This window comes from Ovis canadensis, chromosome Y (assembly GCF_042477335.2).
Source record: "Ovis canadensis isolate MfBH-ARS-UI-01 breed Bighorn chromosome Y, ARS-UI_OviCan_v2, whole genome shotgun sequence".
NCBI classification, from domain to species: Eukaryota; Metazoa; Chordata; class Mammalia; order Artiodactyla; family Bovidae; genus Ovis; species Ovis canadensis.
In genome coordinates, this window is record NC_091271.1 from 21,001,352 (window position 1) to 21,022,185 (window position 20,834).

Here is a 20,834-nt window from a genome sequence, read left to right on the forward strand (position 1 = left end):
GCATGGTGTGTCTGACTCTGGAACTTGTTGGCCCTTGGGTGGTGCTTGGTTTCAGTGTAGGTATGGAGGCATTTGATGAGCTGCTATCAATTAATGTTCCCTGGAGTCAGGACTTGTCTGATGTTCTCAGGGTTTGGACTTAAGCCTCCTGCTTCTGGTTTTCAGTTTTATTTTTACAGTAGCCTCAAGACCTCTCCACCTATACAGCACCGATGATAAGACATCTAGGTTAAAGATGAAAGGTTTACCCACAGTGAGGGGCACCCGGAGAGGTTCACTGAGTTACACGGAGGAGAGAAGAGGGAGGGGGTAGTTAGAAGTGACTGGAATGAGATGAGGTGGGGTCAAAAGAGGAGAGAGAAAGAAAAAAAAAAAAGAGGAGAGAGCAAGCTAGCCAGCAATCACATCCTTATGTGTGCTCTACCGTCTGGACCACTCAGAGGTATTCACGGAGTTATACAGGGAAGAGGAGAGGGAGGAAGTAGACAGAGGTGGCCAGGAGGATAAAAGAGGGAAATGAAAAGCGGAGAGACAGATCCAGCCAGTAACCAGTTCCTGAAGTGTTCTCCACCGTCTGGAACACGGAGATTCACAGAATTGGGTAGAGAAGAGAAGGGGGAGGGAAGAGACAGAGGCCACCTGGTGGAGAAAAAGGAGTGTCCAAAGGAGGAGAGAGTGGTCAAACCAGTAATCTCGCTCTCAGGTAAAATTGGGTAGTGAACTTTGGGTTTTTAAATGTACAAAATTGACAACAAATACCAAAAAGCAAAGATTAAAAATCCAGAATAGAGGTTGGATTTTAAAAAATGCAATATTAAGGAAAAAAGAAGAAGAAGAAGAAGAAAAAAAAAAGCCACAAGAACTATTAAAACAACAACAACAACCACACAAAGACTATATACAGTGTTTGCTTTTAAAAATAGGTTTCTTTTTAAGTAATAATAGGTTATAAGAATAACAATTAAAGGATAAATGGAGGACTTAAATATTTCTAAAAGTTAAAAAAAGAAGAAGAAGAAAAAGAAAAGAAGAAAAAACTACCACACAACAACATCAGCAAAAAAGAAAAAAAGAAAAAGAAATGGTCATAAAAATAGTAAAGATATTTCTGGCCCTTTCTCTGGTGTTGTGGGCAGTGTGGGGTTATTTCCAAGGCGGTTCCCTCCATTTAATTTCTTCTGTTTGCTGGTATCTTCAGTGTCTGATTTCCGTCCTAATAAGGGGGGGGGGGCATGGTGGACACTTTTTATTTTTATTTTTTGGCTCCCTTGTTCAGTTGCGCTGTGGGGAGGGAGGGATGCTGCAAACAAATAACACCTGCGTGTGCTTTCAGCGTCTCAGGCCCACTGGGCCTGCCCCTGCTCACGATGCACACCAGTCAGGCTCTACGTTGCTCCAGGGTCTGAGGCCGGCCCTAGGCTGCACGCACCTCCCAGGTCTAAGCCAAACTCAGCTTCGGTGCTCAGGTAAGCCCTCAGAGGTGCAGATTCGGTTGGGACTGCCTTTTGTGTCCTTCCGACGTCCAAGTAGCTCAGGTGTGTGGTGAGCGTGGTCACTGTGACTTATCGCCTTTCCCGTCTACGCTGCTAGTTTTCTGAATGTACCACTGGTGCCCCTTGTGAGGTGGATGGTGACTGTCCAGAACCCCCATAAGTCTTAGCAAAGAAGCCTGCTTGCAGTTTTGCAGGTAAAGTCTCTCCGGGGCTGCGATCGCCCCCTTCCAGCGAATACGGTTCTGGCTGCCTGTCACCGGCGGGGGATGGTCTGTAACTGGCTATTTCTGTTCCATCCTTTGTTCTGTGTGCGGTCCTGGTGGTGTCTTATGTTCGGGCTTTTCACGTGGTAGCTGTCCCACAGTCTGGTTTGCTAGCGCAGGTTCGTTCGTTGAGGTTATGTGCAGGGCGTTCCTGCCTGAATCTTAAAAAGCACTGCAGCCCGTGCCTCCTGCGCCTCCCTGCCCTGCCCCCACTTGCTAGTGTCGGATGCAGGCGTCTGTGCTGCTTTTCTGCTGGGGGAGTTACTGTTGGGCTTGTAATCTGTTGGTTTTAATTATGTATTTATGTTTCCTTCCTTCTACGTTGCCCTCTGTGCTTCCAAAGCTCGCCACAGACTCGGCAGGGAGAATGTTTCTTGGTGTTTGGAAACCTCCCTTCTTAAGATTCCCTTCCCAGAACGGGATTCCCTTCCCGGGACGGAGCTCCCTTCCTACCTCCTTTGTCTCTTTTTTCATCTTTTATATTTTTTCCTACCTGTTTTTGAAGACAATGATCTGCTTTTCCGGGTGCCTGAAGTCCTCTGCCAGCATTCAGAAGTTGTTTTTGGAATTTGCTCATCGCTGAAATGTTCTTTTGATGAATTTGTGAGGGAGAAAGTGGTCTCCCTGTCCTATTCCTCCGCCAGCTTTACCATATTTCTTAACCAAACAGAATTTGGCAGGGGGTGCTCGGGGGGGGGGGGGCATGGCATAGCGTATGGTGAGAGTGAGGGGATACGGTCACACCAAATAGAATCTGGGGTCATAGTTCCCTAATGGGAATAGAGCTCATGCCCCTGCAGTGAAAGCACAGAGTCCTCCTCACTGAACTGCCAGGGAAGTTCCAGGAATTGATTTAATGAAAGATACCTAATTAGGATCTGGTGACATTTTACATTGTAGTGTGTTACCAGTGATTATAGTTCATATCATTTTATAGGTTTGTGATTTTACTAGCTTAAAATTTTGGGGGGTTTCTTTTTGTTTTAAAAGCTGAAAACTGTTTTTTTAATTCCATGGAATTAAAAACAATCTGTAGAATATATTAAATAGTGGCGGCTTTTTTCTGCATGTGGATGTTTTGCTCCATTGAACTGAATGGTAGTAACATTTGTAGAAGAGACACAGAGTGTAAGGTATGTCTTTTTATTAAGTGACATAACAGCACCCATTGCGTGAGTTACCGGTTGGAGTTTAGAGACAGACTGTGTGGACTAACCTCCTTATTCCTGTTTTCAGCCCTTGAGTAATAATCAGAAGCTTTCTCTGAAGAAAGTGGGGCAAGCTGTCAGGCTCCTAAGTATCTACTGGCCAGCAGGGCTAGGATTAAATGCAGCAACTGGTAGATATGGGTTGGGGCAAGAGGTCACCTTGTCCCTTTTTTTTTTTTTTTTTGCTGCCTGGAGAGATGCTTGTCCTGGTACAAGTGTGGCCAAAACTGTGTCTTTGTGGCCAGAGGATGTCTCTGAGCCTGCCTTGGGTTCTGCTAGGGTGGAGGGACAGCAAGTTCTCCCCGGTTCCTTGGCCAGAGAAGACCATGCCCCCACTTGCTCTCTGACATCCCCCCATGACTCACTCTGTATTAGGTTCTTCAGAACGGGTGTCCAGGACCCACCCCAACTCCTGGGCCTGGCTGACCAGAGCCTGCTGTGGAATGAGGCCTTGGCCATGGTGGCCCTGGAGGAGCTGCCCCTAGAGCTCTTCCCGCCACTGTTTATGGTGGCCTTTGCCGGGAGGCACACCCAGGCCCTGAAAGTGGTGGTGCAGTCCAGGCCCTTCCCCTGCCTCTGCTGGGGACCCTGATGAAGGAACACCAGCCTCATCTGGAGACCTTCCAGGCTCCACTCGATGACCTGGACGTCGTGCTTGCTCAGAGGGTCCAACCCAGGTAAGGTCAACCTGGCAGACTGGTGGGGCCTGGGGGTGTGAGCAAGATGCAGCCAGAGCAGGAGGATGAGGGGTTCACTTGGACAGGCGTCCAGATGTACAGGACTGGTTGAGGGGCAGAAGGGACGAAAGGCGTGTGCTCCCCACCAGTGTCCCTTAAGGTAGGGACCAAGGGGGTTCCTGAAGCCAGGGGGGGCAGTGGTATATGGAGTGCAGAGCCCTCGCGTGGTCCTGGTGCCAGTCAGCCTCTGCACAGCTCAGCGTGTCTCCTGTGGCCCTGCAGGCAGTGGAAGCTGCAGCTGCTGAACTTGCACTGGAAAGCCCACCAGGACATCTGGACCATGTGATCTAGCCACACGGACAGTGTTTGCTCGTTGCTGGAGCCCGAGCCAGCACAGTCCATGCAGAAGAGGTGCAGGGTGGAGGTGCAGGTGGGCTATAGCCGGCACAGGCCCCTGTGCAGGTGCTGCTCGACCTGTGCCTCAAGGAGGACACCTGGAACCAGACCCTCAGCTACCTGCTGAAGAAGGCCAAACAGGAGGAGCCTGCTGCACCTGAGCTGCCAGAAGCTCAGCATCTCCACCATGCCCACACGGAACATCAGGAGGATCCTGAAGGTGTTGCAGCTGGACTGTGTCGAGGACTTGGAGGTGAATTGCACCTGGAATCGGGCCACTTTGGGCAGGTTTGTGCTCCACCTGGGCCAGATGGGCAACCTGCCCCGGCTGCCGCTCTGGCGCATCCATGTGTTGCCGCACACAGCCCCCAAACAGGAGGAGCACTGCATCACCCAGCTCATGGCCCAGTTCCTGAACCTGCCCCACCTGTAGGAGCTCTACCTGAACTCCATCTCCTTCCTCGATAGCCGCCTGCACCGGGTGCTCAGGTAAGGCATGGCGCCAGCTCCGTAGACCAGAATGGGCCTCTCTCTTTCGTTGCCGTCAGGATGTGTACTCTGTGCCTGCTGTGGACATTGCCAGGGTGCCCGGGTCACTCGAAAGTCCTCACGATGCTGCCGCTCTGTCCCCGGGCTTCTTGTCAGTCACCTTCCTGACTAGGGTCAGAGGTGTGGCCTAGGTTAGATGCTGTCAAAGCGGACTTCTTTCTGGGAGTCCGCACGGTGGCGGTCAGGTGTGATGCCCTTGGGAATTCTTTCCGAGAGAATGATGTCTTAGCTGAGGCGATCACAAATAATTAAGCAAGGAGGACATTGGTCCATCAGGCGTGAGGTTTGAAGTCCGAAGCTCTGTTTCTCCCTCCCACCTGCCACATTTGTCCTGAGCTGTTTTAGGCTCCAGATGAGCTGTGGAAAGTAGGTGATTCTCGAGATGACAAGGAGGGACCGTGAGGGGAAATTGCAGCTCCTAAGCAGTCCAGAGAAGATAAAAAGTTACATAAGCATCATTGCTGAAGTGGCTCCAATCTAAGTCCAAATTACAATTCTTGTTTTCCTCTAAGACTTCTGACTACAAGGAAATTCTCAATAGCAGGTTGTCGCTCTGCCTTGAACACAGTGATAAAAGCTGAGAGGATGCGGCCTAGTCTGTCTGTCTGAATGTGTTGCATTGATTCCCTCTTTGGTAGCTGAACTAAGTGTCCAGGAGTGAGCATCACTAGAGGAACCTTCTTCCAAGGGACCCTCACCCAGGCCCTGGACTGGAGCATTTTCCCCAGTGGATTCAGCAGATGCAAATCCTCTATCTCATACACTGGCGGTGGCAAAATGGGTTCACTGTGCAAAATCAGCCCCAGAGTCCTGGGTGATATTCACCCGCAGTCCACCTGGAGCCTCTGGGACCCACCAGCCCATGCCCGTTTTCCCACTGCTCAGCCGTGTCTGACTCTTTGGGACTCCATGGATTGTAAGCTGCCAGGCTTCTCTGCCTATGGAATTCTTCAGCTGAGAATACTACAGTGGGTAACAGATCTCCTTTCCGGGAGACCTTCTCAACCCAGGGATTGACCTTGGGTCTCCTGCATTGCATGCACGACTGAGCAGCCAGGCAAGCCTTCAGTTGCTAAGAGACAACCCAACATCCCCGAATCCATTGTCCAAATGTGCGTTTATGTCGCTCATATCCCCACACGTTTTATTCTGTTTTTACATGAATAAACACTTTCACACACAAATATTTACTCAAAGGCTGCTGGAAATCTATTCCCGATCGTCCAAAAATGTCACTGATGAGTTCAGTATTTCAGTGTTGAGTGTAACTTGGCATTTTTCTCCTTGGTGTCATTCATCTGTAACATTTTTTTTTTTAATAAAACCTTATTCCTGAGGTATTTAGCTTAAGCCAAATGGTAAAGATAAAATTTCCTCCAAATCCTAGTTCTCTGCCAACCTGGCCGTACTAAGGCTTTTAAACTAATTCTCTTTTCCCACCAGAGCTCTTTACTGAGACCAAGTCCTCTAAGAGTCAGAGGAGATTTAGCAGCTAAACCAAACAACAGCACCCCTTCAGAGTGGTGGGCTCCAACTATACCACTTTTTGTGACCGAGAAGCTGCGACCGGCATGGACCACCAAAATTTTGCTATAGTAATGTCCTGGAAATTAGCACTGCCTTGGTTTGAGATTTCCTGGTGACTCAGGTGGTAAAGAGTCCACCTGCAATGCAGGAGGCTCAGAATTCAGTCCCTGAGTCAGGAAGATCCCCTGGGAGAAGGGAGTGGCAATCCACTCCAGTATCCTTTCCTGGAAAGTTCCATAGAGGAGCCTGCTGGGTTACAGTACATGAAGTCATAAAGCATCAGATAGGACTGACTAACACGTTCACGTCACCTTTAATCCTGTAGGTAAGCAGGTGGTGCAAGTCGTCATTGGTTGAGTTTCTCAATGTGTCATGATCCCATGTTTTGGGCCCTCTCTGTCCCACCCTTGCATTGAAGCTACAAAACCATCCCTTTATGATTTCTTACTCAGGGAATTCGAACTGAGGGAAGAAGCAGCAAGAAGCCAGACGCTCTGCACTGATTAGGTGAGGATGAAGGAGGAGGGTGAAAGAGCCAGCTTAAACCTACATACTCAAAACACTAAGATCATGGCATCTAGCCCCATTACTCCATGGTAAATAGAAGCAAAAAGGTGGAAGTACTGACAGATTTCCTCTTCTTGGGCTGTACAATCACTGCAATGGTGATTGCAACCATGAGATCAAAAGACGGTTGCTTCTTGGCAGGAAAGCTATGACAAACCTAGACAGTGTGTTGAAACGCAGAGACGTTACTCTGCCATCAAAGGTCTGTAGAGTCAAGGCTATGGTCTTCCAAGTGGTCATGTACGGTTGTGAGAGCTGGACCAGAAAGAAGGCAGAGCGCCAAAGAATTGTTGCCTTCGAGTTGCGGTGCTGGTGAACACTCCTGGAAGTCCTTTGGACAGCAAGGAGTTCAAACCAGTCAATCTTAAGGGAGATCAACCCTGAGTACTTGTTAGAAGGGTTGATGCTGAAGCTGAAGGTCCACTATATTGGTCATGCGGTATAAGCCGCTGATTCACTGGGAAAGTCCCTGATGCTGGACAAGATTGAGGGCAGAAGAAGAGGGCAACAGAGAATAAGATGGCTGGATGGCATCACCAATGCACTAGCCATGAAGTGGAGCAAACTTCAGGAAACGGTGAGGGACAGGGAGGTCTGGTGAGCTAAAGTCCCTGGGGTTGCGGATATAACCGAGCAAAGGAACAACAACAATTTCTTGAGATAAAGCTGTTCCAGGGAGAGTAGAAGAGGAAAAGATTTGTGAGAACAATGGAAGGGCCAAGCTCTCCCCTAGAGATGGAGGAAGTGGATAGAGGCTAGCCACCTGGATTAGTGCTGTCTTGAAAGCTGTGCCTTTTGGACACCTGGTAGAGCCCACTTCTCACACGACCCTGTCCCAGGGGCCTGATCTTCTCCTGGGTACCAGCTTCTCAGTTGGTGTGAGATGATCAGCCTTGTTGGTGGACACTCAGGCTGACCACATATCACTCCACGGCCACAAGCCCCAGGGAGCTTCCTCCTTGACCACAGCAATGGACCTGGACCGGAGTTGGCCTTGGGGTTGTCCGCGTAACGAAAGGCGGGAATAGGTCATGTCTGTCTTTCTTTTTTGGTTTCTTTTGTTGGCCAGCCAAAACAGCTTGCAGGATCTTAGTTCCTCAACTAAGGATAGAATCCATGCCCTCAGCAGTGAAAGTGCAGAGTCCTAACCACCCCAGGACTACCAGAGTGTTCCCAGTAGGTCATTTCCTGAGCCTGGTGGATGCCCTGGAAGCCTGATGTTGGCTGCCGAGAGCCAGGCTTCTATGGGCCAGGCTTTGATGAGGTCACCAAATGTTCCTTTCTCCCTGACCTCTGGGAGACCTGTGACCGTGGCCCGTATCATAGAAACTTCTGGAACTTGACAGAATGGATGACATACCCCTCTCCACTCATATTCCTTTCCTGGCTACCCAATGCCTTCCAATAAATTCATCTGCCCTCAATCCATCTACAGAAAGCATGCTATCCTCCTTCCCGGAAACCTTCCCTGAAGAAGAGGTTGAAATCATGTCCTCTGCTTCTTCCTAACCTATCATGTGAAGGTTTTTCTGTACACTTGGTGACAAGCTTCTGCTTGACAGCTTTGGGTTTTCTTCCTTTTGTTGTTTTTTTTTTTTTTTTTTTTGGGGGGGGTGGGTTAAAACACATACTCTCCTTCACATCCAGGATGGTGTGAGCACAGGCCTCACTCTGTTCTCAAGGTTCTGTCCCTCAGAGTCTAGGAGAGAAGTCAAACAAACAAAGAAACAAACAAAGGGGGCGGGGCAGAAAGAGATTTGTGTGGGGACGTTTAGCAGTAGTGGTCTGCAAGATGGGGTCCACAGGAGCAGGCTGCATCCTGGAAGATCTGGGTGGGCGGCATTTGTTGATGTTTGGGAGTCAGCTGGAAGCCGAGTCATCACCTGCATACCCCCTACTGTCCTTGAGGTGAACCCTCTCTAGGGACTCCTGATCTAAAGAACACGTTGATGTTCTCAGGTGGCCACCAGAAATACACGAGACTTAAAGAACAGGAAATTGTTTTCTCCCAGTTCTGGAGGCTAGAAATCCAGGATTAAGGTGTTGACAGTGTGGTGTCTCTGGAGGTCTCTTTCCTTGATGAGCAGGCACCCACATTCTCGTGTCCTCCTGTCCCTTTATGTCCATGCATCCTTGATGTCTTGTGTGTCCTAATTTCCTCTTTATTTTCCGGCCATGCTGCTTTTCTTCTGGGTCTTAGTTTCCAGACCAGGGATTGAACTTGGGCCCTTGGCAGTGAAAGATCTGAGCCCTAACCACTGGCGTTCCAGGGAATTTCCCTCTTTCTTTTTATATAGAGAACCATCAGCTTGGACTAGGGCTCACACTAGTGACCTCGTTTTAGCTTAATCACCTCATTAAAGGCAGAATCTACAAAGAGGATTACATTCCAAAGTGTTGGGGCTTAGATATTCTACAGATTTTTTTTAATGAATTAATTTATTTGACGGCACCAGGTGTTAGTTGTGGTACGTGGGGTCTTCGGTCTTCCTGGCAGCACGTGGGATCTAGTTCCCTGACCACGGACAGAAGCCCAGCCCCCTGCACTGGGAGTGGAGAGTTGTAGCCACTGGACCTTTGGGAAAGTCCCTGCAACATATGGATTTTGCAGGACACAATGAAGCCCAAAACAGGGTTGATGGTAGGGTGATTTGCCTGGCTACACATTTGCACCCCATCTGCTCCTTAGAAATACCTGAGACCTTTAATAACGTTGACTCCCTGGTCCCATTCCTGGAGACACTGAGTCTGTGGGCAGGGAGTCAGCTTGACAGAATCAATCAGAACATCCGTACTTTTCAAAAGCTCTCTAGTACTCACTGTTTAATATGGACACCTTAGCAGCCTGGGCAACACCTGGAGCTTGGGAGAAACTCAGACTCTCAGGCCCCACCCACAACTGTTGGATGAGAATGTGTTTTTGCACAAGACACATAGGCAATTCCTTAGATTCACTGACGGTGAAGAAGCACAGCCCAGGAGATTTGAAAGTGTGGCCCAAATGGAGATGTTTGCATCCAGATCTCTCAGCTTTGATTATATCCTAACTTCCTTCAATACGAAGGACCTCCAGAAGCCCCCAAAGAGGGTGTGGAGCTCCTAGAATCTCTGAAGGGTGGTGGGGAGGATGAAGCTCCCAGCTCAAGCTACATCTCTTTAGTTTATTGAATTGCCAATAACCTGCTCCTCCCAAGGCAGGTGCTCAGTGTGTCACATGAAGGAAAAAATGCATTCCTGACCCTCAACCCTTAGGGTCTCCTGAAGGCGTATATTCTTGGGCATTTTAAGCTTGTTCTTATTGTTGCTTGGGCTCCCATTGCGCCCCATCTGGTAAAGAATCTGCCTGCAATGCGGGAGACCTGGGTTTGATCCCTGGGTTGGGAAGATCCCCTGGAGACAGGAAAGGCTACCCACACCAGTATTCTAGCCTGCAAGATTCCATGGACTGCATATGGTCCACGCGGTCACAAAGGGTTGGACACAACTGAGCACCTCTCACTTTCACTGTTGCGGCAGAGTTGCTAAGTTGTGTGTCTGAGTCTTTTGTGACCCCATAGACTGTAGCCTGCCAGGCTCCTCTGTCCATGGGATTTCTCAGGCAAGAATCCTGGCGTGGTTGCCATTTCTTCCTCCAGGAGAGCTTTCTGACCCAGAGACTGTACCCAGGTCTCCTGCATTAAGAGGTGGATTCTTTACTGCTGAGCCACCGGAGATCAATCTTTCCCAAAGTGTTGGATGACTTTACACCGTGGGATTCACTTCAGTTCAGAATCAAGTGAGGTGAGCTTTGAATTTTCAGGTTTGCAGGCCCTCTCCTAGGGCAATTTGAATTTCTTAGGTGTGATATGCAGCCCTGGAATCTCTGTGTTTATTAATGTGCCAGGTGATTCTGAGATTTGAGCAATCTTCAGAAGCATATGAAAGTGAAAGTGTTAGTTATCCAGTTGTGTCTGACACTTTGCAAAACCATGGATAGTAGCTCACCAGGCTCCTCTGTCCATGGAATTCCCCAGGCAAGCATACTTGAGTGGAGAGCCATTTCCTTCTCCAGGAGATCTTCCTGACACAGGGATTAAACCCTGGTCTCCTGTACTGCAGGCAGATGTTTTACTCTCTGAGCCATCAGGGATGCCTAGAAGCATAAATCGGTAGTCAAAATGTTTCTTCCTCTCTCCTAAGTTTTTGCAAACATTTTAAAACTGACACCCAAAATGTTTCTGTTGTAAGTGTAAACACTGCAAAGGATGTACCTTTTGGCAGACAATCAAAATAAACCCTTTTAAGTAAATCAAACAAGGAATTGCCTGGCAAGCCAGCACTTCGTGTTCAATGCTTTCAGTCTGGTGACCGGGGTTCAGCCCCTGGTCAGGAAACTAAGCTCCTGCAGGAAGTCTCATGGTGTGTCCATAAATAAATAAAACTCTTAATATCATGCTTTCAAACATATCCAGAAGAATGTAAAGAGCATAGAGTTTTAAAAATATTCAGTTTTATTCACTTATTTGGCTTCTTCGGGGCTTAGCCGTGTCATGCAGGATCCTTTGTCCGTTCTACGGCCCTCTGGCATGTGGGATCTTACCCACCACGTATTAAACTCACATTCCCATCATTGGAAGGCAGATCCTCAACCACTGGACCGCCAGGAAATCCCTAGCCCTGGGTTCTGATACTCACCGACATTGGAGGACATGGCAACCCACTCCAGCATTTTTCCCTGGTGCACTCACGGGTAGAGGAGGCTTGCTGGCTGCAGTCCATGGGGTCGCAAAAAGTCAGACACAGCTGAGCTCCTAGGCACAGCACCGGCCATCATGCTTCTTAAAAGAGTCTAAAACGAGCTCTTTCTAATGGTCAGTTTTTCTTCTTTTTTCCCTGGTTCATTGAGATGTAATGGACATACCTTCTGTAAGTTTAAGGGGAGAACATGTTGATTTGATGATAATGGTGTCTTTGATGTTGTATCTGATCACAGCATTTGAGATCACGTTCATGAGTGGACATCATTTTTGTTCTAATTCAGTGACTCTATTACCTTATAATGAATGGAAATACACGTATTTCTTCTCTGAAACCGTCTCTGAAACCCACGAATCTGTGTGCACAGGGCTGTAAAGGCAGTGGGAGGGAAAGCTTGAGATATAATCTAGGTGCTGCAAAGGAGGACAGAGAAGAGGGCGAGTCAGGGGGGAAGGGTGCAGGAGGGCGGTGAGGGTGTGACCTGACACCCCTGACGTGGTTTAAGAACGCATGAGCCCCCGCCTAGAAAAAGCTCCTGGGGTTCAGCATGTAGATTCACAGTGAGGACCCTGGGAATCCAGCGGGTGCTGAGCCTTCAAGTGCAGATCACTTGGGAGTAAGCTTGCTTCCTGCCCTCCTCACCCTGCCTCCTCCCCAACCCACCCCCTTGCCCTCGGAAGAGGACAGGGGTTCGCTGTTTGCAGCTGGAGAATTTTTTGCCATTGGAAGAGAACTCCTGACTTTTTAGGTTCCTGACATCAGCCCATGCCCTGTTGGAATAGCTGTGTGGACCACCTTCCCTTGCCCTTGAGCTATTGAACCCCAAATATCTAAAGACTCAGATAAACTGGAGATAAGGTGGTGGGCCTCTGGATGCCGGAGATGCAAGTGGGGACTCACCACACTGAGACCTGGAAAATAGCCCCTGGGAGGGGCCCTGAAGCCCCACTCAGATTCTTTCCCCTCTCCAACATTTTGCTAGAAAGGTTTCTAGTTGAAAGATCCTATGGGGAAAAACTGGTTCAGAAACCTGATTGGAGCCTGGTTTGGGTACTATGGATTGGACTAGAATGGGCTTTAAAAGGCGTGGAATCTCCTGATGCCGCCTCACTGGGAAAAGGCTTTTGGAGAGCCAGGTAGGAGTTTCACGGACACTGGACACAGGAAGCGGTGCTGCTATTCCCAGAGAAATCTTTCTGGGACGTGGAGACAAAGACACTCCAGCTTCACCCTCCACTTGGTCTCAGAGTAGGAAGTGTTTAGCTGCACTGAGTCAACTGGACTTCAGGAGCTGGTGAGCCATGGGGTTTGGAATGCTTCCTTTTGTTCTCTGCAGCCATGAGTCTGCAAAATTTCTCTGCTAAGGGCTAGAGAGTAACCAGGCATTAAGGGCCATGAGGTCTCTCCCATTAGCAGGGTGAAATAGCCTCAGGCAGAGGCAAATGATCACATCTGTGTTCCAATAAAACTTTCTTTGTGACACTGAAATTTAGATATCATATAATGTTCACATGTCACAAACCTTTCCTTTGTTTTTCCCGAAATTAAACCTCAATGTAAAAAATATTAAACGTTTTTTAAAATTAAAAGAAAAAAAAAAAAAAACAATCGGGAAGCAAGCCGATTTGTCAATCCCTGTCTAAACCACTTGCCTATATAATGCAGCTAGCATGCCATTAGTGACTTGTGACATGAATGTAGTAGGCTGGATTCTGCTTATGAAAAATAGAAATCTTCAATAAATCTAAGATGACATCAGCTGTAAGATACATTATTCCATTTACCTTTGGCCACACCCAGTGGCATGTGGGATCACAGGTCCCTGACCAGGGATTGAAGCTGTGTCCCTGGCCTGGAAGTGAGAAGTCTTAAATACTGGAATACCAGGGAGGTCCCACAGCACTATTTTTCATACCACTATAAAATATATATTTATATACATATGTCTGCATGTGTGTTCAGTTGCTTCAGTGATGCTTGACTTTCTGCAACCCTATGGACTGTCGCCCACGATTCTTCTCTGTCCATACGATTCTTCAGGCAGGAATACTGCAGTGGGTGGCCATGCCCTCCTCCAGGGGGTCTTCCTGACCCAGAGATGGAACCTGCATCTCTTAGGTCTTCTGCATTGGCAGGAGGGACCTTTACCGCTAGGGACATCATTTACACACAAGCAAACAAACTATGATATGCTACTGATGAAATGTGATCTGGTATCACAAATGGCCAAATGTAAACTTTAGAATGTCCTTTAATGTCTATGAAACGTGTTAATGGCATGGAAACTATCAACAATTGTATTATATGGAGAGAAACTGTGTTACAAACCTTTAATTTCAAGGAGCACCACTGCCCCTGTCAGCATCCAGCTACATACTGGCTGACTTTCTCTCTTGCCTGATAGTTTTAATCCATTCAGATTTGGAAGTCATCAAATGCTTGGAGAAATTGCTTCTCAGCCTTTTGGCTAAGATCAAGTGTAAGTACCTGGGGAGCCAGGAATGAGTGGGCCGAGCTTGAGGTACAGGTAAATGATTGTTTAATAACAGTTACTGTTTATTTCTGCAGCAGGCATGTAGCACTGACAGACATTCCATGTTGTTCTAGAAACCAAAATACAGCAGCCCAATAGCTCTGGAGGGGAAAATGGCATGTGAGTTGGGGGAGGCTGTGATTTCTGACATCATGGTCAGGAAAGCCTGGCAGAGAAACTGTGGACCGAGGCAGCTCAGGAGTTGAGTGCTGGTAATTGAGACAGCATCCAAGGCAGGGGGAGCAGTAGAAGTCTTGAGAAGTCCCGTCCCTCCCTCCTCGGTACCCTTGGGAGATTGGGTCTGGGAACCCTGCACCTGGAGACACCAAAATTAATGGGTGATCAAGTCCGTTACATAAAATGGTGCAGTCTTTGCATGTAACGTAAGGGGATACTCCCACATGTTTTAAATCATCTCCACATTCCGTATAATACCTAATACAATGGTGATGCTGTGGAAGTAGTTTCAAGTACAGTGTAAATGCTCTCCCTCTCTGAGAGAGAGAGAGAGAGAGAGAGAAAGAGAGAGGGAGAGGGGGGGGGGGGGAGGGAGAGAGAGAGAATTGCCAGCATGAGGCAGGTTCAAGTCCTGCTATTAGAAATGGCTGGGATTAAAAAAAATATATTTTGGATCCATGTATAGACTATGGTGCCTTCTGGACTCGGAGAGTGGAGGGAGTGAGAGGCACCCCCAAGGGACAGCTGGGGGCTCTTTTGGACATTTTCTGTCGGTCAGCATTTCTGAGTGAGATTGTAGATCTGTAAGCAAAATGGTGCCTACCAGCTCTCCTGCAGAGTTTAACAGGAGCACGGGGGCCACCATGGGGAGTCAAGGCAAAAGTGGTGGCTGGAGAAGGAAGTTTAAAAGGGTCATGTCATTTCACTGAGTTTGAGATGTTTCCTTATGTCTAAGGGTGCTAATAGTTATCTCAATGTTTCAGCCAGTGATTAAACCAGGTACTAATTTTGTCTTTTGAAAGAAATATAATCATCACCACTTATCGGCAGAGAGTAAGTTTCAAGACCCCCAGGGGACATCGGTAACCTCACACAGTATCAAACTCTATATACACAATGGTTCTTCTATACAAACACACCTGTGATGCAGTCTACTGTATAGAGGCACAGTAAGAGATAGCTACTGCCTAAAAATAACAGGAAAGTGAAAGTGAAGTCGCTCAGTCGTGTGCAACTCTTTGCGACCCCATGGACTGCCGCTTATTACGCTCTTCTGTCCATGGGATTTCCCAGGCAAGAATTCTGGGCTGGATTGCCATTTCCTTCTTCACAGGATCTTCCTGACCCAGGCATTGAACCTGGCTCTCCCGAATTGTAGGCAGACACTTTACCATCTGAGCCACCAGGGAAGGTGTAATAATAACATAGAACAATTATAACAATATACTTTTATAAAAGTGTTGTGAGTGTAGTCGCTATGTAAAATATACTACTGTACTAATTGAGCGATTTTTTTTCACCCTAACTAAGCACTTACTACGCTCTGTGTCCATACCTTTTGCAGTTGGAGGTTTGACAGCAAAACTAACCCAGATTTATTTTCTCTTCTTCACATTCACCACAGATATTAGCAACCTCAGCATACATTGTTTCTTTCTCTTTTATATCAAATTGAGAACTTCGATCTTTTCACTGAAAGGTAGCACTTAATGGATTTTTCTCTGGCATATATCAATGGACAGCATCCCTCCACTTACGGTTTGGGGCCATTATTGAGTAAAGTAAGGATAACTTGGTCACAAGCCCTGTGGCATCTCAACAGTCATTGTGGTAACCGAGTGACAGACGCGTGGGATGTTCGGGACTAAGGAATGATTCACATTCTGGGCAGGCGGAAGCAGGATGGTGTGAGATTCCAATCACTCTCCTCAGAATTACCTGCAGATTAAAATGCATAGGTTGTATATTTCTGGAGTTTTCCATTTAATATTCTCGGTGACCAACTGAGGGTGACCTGAAACCACAGAGACTGACACCTGAGATCAGAGGGGATGACCTTGCCTGGTGACTGCTTTTAGGGGGAGAAAAACACTAGAAGGGGCCACTTGAAGCCACAAGTGGTTGCAAAATGGCCCATCTCTTCCCGTGTGAGGAAGCACAAGCACCACCACAACCCGAGAAAAAGACCGCCGTGTCCAAATCCAGAGGTGAGGACAATGACGATGCTGAGGTCATCTTTGTTGGAGTGGAGCACGTTAAGGAGGATGCTGAAACCTTTTTTGTCAGAGTGATTTCAACTTCAAAGCCAGTCATTTCTAACGTTTTGAACAGAGTGACCAGGGACTCATCTTCAAGAAGAATGAAGGACCACGTGAATCCGGATCCCTCCTGCAGGTGGCAACCTGCAAATCTGAGGACCCCAGCATCAGAGCCAGCTGCCGTATCACCAGTTTCTCAGTGTGCATGGGGAGGAAGAGGCAGTTCTATTATTTCGGAGCCTTCATCTAAACCTGATTGGAAAACGAGCTCGCCGGAAACTGTCCTTCACAATTCAGAATTGTTCTCTCTGCGGCCTCCCTGTCTCTCTGGAGCCGTTCTCTCATTAGGAGGCAAGGATGAAAGCCCTCTTAATTCAAAGCGGTGTCCCACTTCAGATGTGAATTTTAACAGTGGGAATCCCAAAAGACCCAAACTCAGCGATGGAATCCCAGGGGGACCTGCCTCCACCATGGCCCCTCCAGGTATCTCTCCTGGAAAAACACGGTTATGACCTTGGAAGATTCCCCGACCTCACCGAGCCGTGTGCATGGTGGGGCATCATTTTCACGGACTCGCACCAATGGCCAGGCATGCTTCCGTCTTATGGATCCAGAAGGAACATGTAGTTTGTCAGGCCTGGAGAAAATGGACTTTCTGACTCTTGCACGTCAGAGCAAGACTGTTGATCCCATGAAAGTAAATCTGGGATCAAATTCACTGATGAGAGTAAATGTTATTTGATGGCTTTTACTTTGGAGCATACAAGAGACGGCACCAGAACAGAAGACTCACACAGCCTTCAAATGCCTCAGCTGCTTGAGTCTTCTAAAATATGTCAAGTTTATGACCCACCTGAGGAACCATCTGGAGCTTGAGAGGCAGAAGGGTGACAGCTGGGAAACCCACACTACCTGCCAGCACTGCCACCGCCAGTTTCCCACCTCGTTCCAGCTGCAGTGTCGCATGGAAAGTGTCCCTGCTTCCTGGGAGCCCTCCACGGTCTGTAATATCTGTGAATTGTCCTTCAAAACAGATCAGGTTCTCTTACAGTGCCTGAAGGACAGTCACAAACCTGGCAAAATGCCCTATGTCTGCCGTGTTTGCAGTTACAGATTGTCAGCCTTTGCCAATGTAGAGGCGTATTTTAGAACATGGCATGGAAACATGAACAATTTGTTTGTCTGGTTTGCCTCAAAATGTTCAAATAGGTGACATCCTTTGTAAATCACGCTCAGAGGAACTGCAACAGGAGGGTCTTTCCATGTTGCAAGTGCTGGCTACAAAGTTTGAACGTGAAGGAAAAGACCGAGCACCAAACCAAGAATCATCAGTCATTCAAACAGCCAGAGAACTTACCAGGGTTGCCTCCTGAAACAGAGGTCATGATCCAAAGTTCGGTTCAGCTGGGACTGAGAGAGACAGCATCCATCATTGTGAGGAACACTGACTCCCAGGTGCCACCCAGAAAACACACAAAAAAGATTGACTACGAGCACAAAATATTCCAGACATGCTGCAGCATGGGATCTGGCTAAAAAATTATGTTCTACCCACCTCCAGAAATTCAGAAAAGCCCCATTGAGGTTCAGCCAGCTGTACATAAAGACCCTGCCTGGCTTTTGTTGTTCAGTTGCTCAGTCGTGTCTGACTCCCTGTGACCCCATGAACTTCTGCATGCCACGCTTCCATGTCCATCATCATCCCCTGAAGCTTGCTCAAACTCATTCCGTTGGGTTGCTGATGCCACCCAATCATCTCATCCTCTGTCATGCCTTCTGCTGCTGCCTTCAATAGTTCCCAGGATCAAGGGTTTTGTTTTGTTTTGTTTTGTTTTCCCAATGAGTTGACTCTTCCCTTCAGGAGGCCAAAGTATTGGAGCTTTAGCATCAGTTTTTCCACTGAAGATTCAGGGTTGATTTCCCTTCGGATTGACTGGTTGGATCTCCTTGCAGTCCAAGGGACTCTCAAGAGTCTTCTCCATTCTCCAGCACCACAGTTTGAAAGGATCCATTCTTCAGCACTCAACCTTCTTTATGGTGCAGCTCCTCCATCTGCACTTGACTCCTGGAAAAACCATAGCTTTGACTTTATGGACGTTTGTTGGGAAAGTAATGTCTCTTTCTTTTAAAACACTGCCTAGCTTTGTCACAACTTTTCTTCCAAGCAGTGAGCATCTTTTAATTTCGTGGCTGCAGTCACCATCTGCAGTGATTTTGGAGCTCAAGAAAATAAATTCTGTCACTGTTTCCATTGTTTCTTCATCTATTTTCCATGAAGTGATGAGGCCTTTGCCTGTGTGAACCACAACAAACTCTGGAAAATTCTTAAAGAGATGGGAATACCAGACCATCTGACCTGCCTCCTGAGAAATCTGTATGCAGGGCAAGAAGCAACACTTAGAACTGGACATGGAACAAGCGACTGGTTCCAAATAGGGAAAGGAGTACGTCAGGATTATATACTGTTGCCCTGCTTATTTAACTTAAACGCAGAGTACATCATGAAAAACACTGGGTCGGATGAAGCACAATCTGGAATCAAGATTGCTGGAGAAACAGCGACAACCTCAGATATGCAGATGATGTCACCCTAAGGGCAGAAAGTGAAGAGCCTCTTGATGGTGGCAAAAGAGGAGAGTGAAAGACTGGCTTAAAACTCAAATTTCAAAAAACGAAGATCACAACGTCTGGTCCCATCACTTTATGGCAAAGAAATGGTGAACAATTGAAAATAACAGCACGTTTGATTTTCTTGGACTCCAAAATCACTGTGGATGGTGAATGTAGCCACAAAATCAAAGGAAGCTAGCTCCTTGGAAGAAAGCTATGGCAAACATAGACAGCATTAAAAAAGAAAAAAAAAAAAAAAAAGCTAAGGCATCACTCTGCTGACCAAAATTCTTATAGTCAAAGCTATGGTGGTTCAGACAGTAAGGAATTCACTTGCAATGTGGGAGACCTGGGTTCATTCATGGGAAGGACATCCCTGTAGTCCGGTGGAAATACTCGGTGCTCCCAGATTAGGGCGTCCAAGTTCATTCCTTGGTCAGGGCATTAGATCCCACATACTGCAACTAAAAATACCACATGTGACAATTAAAATTCCTGCTCCCTCCCACATGCTACAATGAAGATTGAAGGGTCCTTGTGCTGGAACTAAAAACAAGCACAGCCAAGTAAATGAACAAATCTTTGAAAGAAAGAAAGAAAGAGGTATGAGAATTCCCTGTTGCTTCAGTGGTTTGGACTTGATGCTTTCACTGTCAATGGCCAGGGTTCAACACCTGGTTGTGGAACTAAGATCCCACAGCTTCTGTGGCATGACCAAACAAAAACCCAGAAAGATAACTGAGGAGTACAGAACTCCCAAAGTTTGAAAATGAAGCAATGACACTGCACACAGGCTGAGGATAGAGTAAGGATTGCCAGGAACCCAAAGTGCAAAAGCGGCACCTCTGTAATTCACAAGCCTCTTTAATGTTGTGGTTTAGGCTTCTCCTTCTCCTGCTTCTGAACCTAAATAACTTATTGCTCCTAAGAGAAATTGTTATGGGAAAAACATTATTTGAACTGAATGATAGTGAAAATAGCAAATTTTTGAGACAGAGCTAAAGCAGTTTCATGTGTTAATATGCATCACATTTGAAAAGAAGAAAGGTTGGAAAAACAATGACCTAAGTCAGTGCTATTCACAGACCTTTCTGCAGCAGTAGAAAACATTTTCATAATTGTTACATGTATTCCCTCATAAGGGCGATCAGCTTTTCACATATATAAATGCTTATGTTTCTTTTCTTTTCTGTGAGGTGTTCTGTTTATATCCTTTATCTGTATATTCAATGGAGTGTTCATCAGGCAGGGTTTGTTTTCTTTCTTTCTTTTTTTTCTTTTTTGGCCTTGCAGTGAGGATTAAGGGATCTTAGATCTTCAACCAGGGATTGACTCTCTGCCCCCTGCAGTGGAAGCACAAATCTCTAACAACCCGATCATTAAGGAATTCTCAGTAAAATATATTTTCTATGTCCGTGTCTAATATGCCACTTTGCAAATGTTAAAATGTAGCCAGTGTGACTGCGGTATTACATCTTTGTGTGTGTTCAGCGGCTTCAGTCTGTCCAACTCTTTGTGACCCCATCAGTGTAGCGCACCAGACTCCTCTGAACCCACATCTTTTACATCTCCTGTATTGGCAGGCAGGTACATTACCACTAGCACCAACTGGGAAACCTATTAAATCTTTACTTTAATTAATTTAACATTAAAAGATATGGCTAGAAGGACCAGATCTTCCTTACAAAGGAGTTTCAATTAACTTGTATACTCAGTAATTTGTGTATCTCTTCAATATTTTCCTCAAGATGAGATTCCATGCCCCTCCCTAAATGTAGGCTGTGTGTAGCGGCTTGTTTCCAAGAACAGAATATGTCAGCAGGAAGGAGACAACTTTATAGCAGACAAACTAGTGGTAGGTCATATTGATAGTATGAATCCTTGATGGGAGATGATGAGAAAGATATTTTGCCTTGGAGGTACAGTTCTAAAATTATATAAACCCCAGGGCAATCAGGAGAAACATCCCAAACCCATATAGAGAGTCATTCTGCAAAATACCTGTCCCTGAAGGACTCCTGAAAACTGTCAAAAGTCTTGAAAAACAAGGAAAGTTTA

At 46.8% G+C, this 20,834-nt stretch overlaps 1 pseudogene; it reads left to right on the forward strand.

The window, feature by feature from the left end:
• Positions 1–16,036: 16,036 nt before the first annotated feature.
• On the forward strand, positions 16,037–17,749 carry LOC138431484 (zinc finger protein 280A-like; annotated as a pseudogene).
• The last annotated feature ends 3,085 nt before the right edge of the window (positions 17,750–20,834 follow it).